Genomic DNA, 1,606 nt, shown 5'->3' on the forward strand with positions numbered 1-1,606 from the left:
CATCTAACTCCTGTTGATAAAAATAGATCCCTAAGATATGGGGATGCTTTTTCTCTTTTTTCTTTTTCCTTTTTTGAGAAAAGTTTCCTGGCATGCAAGGAAGGATTGCACAGTTCTAGAGGGAACCAAATAGCTTACTGGCACATGCGATGGACAGCCAATGAGGGAAAAATTATGTGTTGTTTATGGGTTGAAAGGCCTTGGCTAACTAGCCAGATCTGTGCAATTTTCTAGAGTAGTGATGCTGGGATTCTAAGTGCATTTCTTAAGAGAAGTGTACTTGGCTAGTTCTGCGCAATTATGGAGAACAGTGCAGTTGGATTGGGTTGCTCTACACATTTCTAGAGAGTAGTGCAACTAGGCCAGTTCTTCACATTTTTGAATGGCAGTGTAACTAGGTTGGCCTACCCTGCATAATTCTGGAGAGCAGTGTGTGGTGGTTGAAACTGTGCATTTTTTGAGGGAAGATGCGAGGCTACTCTATGCAATTCCTAAGGGGAAGACAAGTTGTCCTCCAAGCTTGCGTAGTTTTACCCGACAGCCAGTTGACCGGATGTGAACCAAGTGCCCAGTGTGCTTGTGGTTGAACGACGAGACAATTGAGTTGAACAAAAGATGTTAACTACGATGATTTCGAAGAGAGAGGCTCCAAAACAAAGTGAAGGAAAAATTTTGCAGGGTGGTTGTAGCCGCTATGACACCTACATTTAAGACAAAAATATAACAAAAATTCATTTTGTTCCTCCTTCCTTTTCTTAGTATTTAATGTGTTTGTCTGATAAATTATCTAATATGTTTCCTAATTCTTCCCTAGTTACACTTCCTATAGTTGATTTAGTGACTTTAGAAAGAACATATCTTTGTCTTTTGCTAGATTTAGCTTTAAATCTTGACTTCTTTCTTCACAACTACAAAATTTTCTTAAATGTTAGATAAGAAATATATCTTGATTCCATGAGGTTAGGTCATCTATGAATTCGTCTTGATTACCTTTTAGAAATATTTTACATATAGTGTCTTCCTTCAATGCATTGTATTTATGTTTTTGCAAATTGTATGAAAATCTTTCTAGGTAATCATCTAAAATTTTGTCCTCATATTGTGCCATTCAAAAAATATCTTCTTTTGGATATTTGGGCCTATAGTATGGTTGATATTTCTTAATAAATATCTGGTACGTATCATCCCAATATGCAATAGTGTGATCTCCTAAACCCATGAACCATTTTAAAGAAAACCCTTTGAAAGTAGTAGGAAATAAATGAAGGTTTTGTGTTTCATTTATGTAACCATAAATATGACATAAAAGCATATGCATGAATTTGAGTTACACTTTTTGGCAAGTGAGGACATGTTTTGGTTGAAAAAAGTAGCTCGATCGATCAATCTTCAAGCACTGAATCGAGGTTTTTGAGGAATTAAAGATAACTCAATCAAGAATTAAAATAAACCCTTAATCGAACTCTTTTGTAACTCAACGTGATCGAGATGTGGGCTCAATTGAGCCTTAGAGCTCAATCGATCAACTGTTTCTCATTAAAAATCCCGTCCACAATCTACGCAATCCTTTTTGTACAGACCTGCTTAGTTACCATATGATAGGAAT

This window comes from Pinus tabuliformis, chromosome 7, assembly GCF_031772625.1.
Source record: "Pinus tabuliformis cultivar Carrire ecotype Pingquan chromosome 7, CPIR1, whole genome shotgun sequence".
Classification (NCBI taxonomy): domain Eukaryota; kingdom Viridiplantae; phylum Streptophyta; class Pinopsida; order Pinales; family Pinaceae; genus Pinus; species Pinus tabuliformis.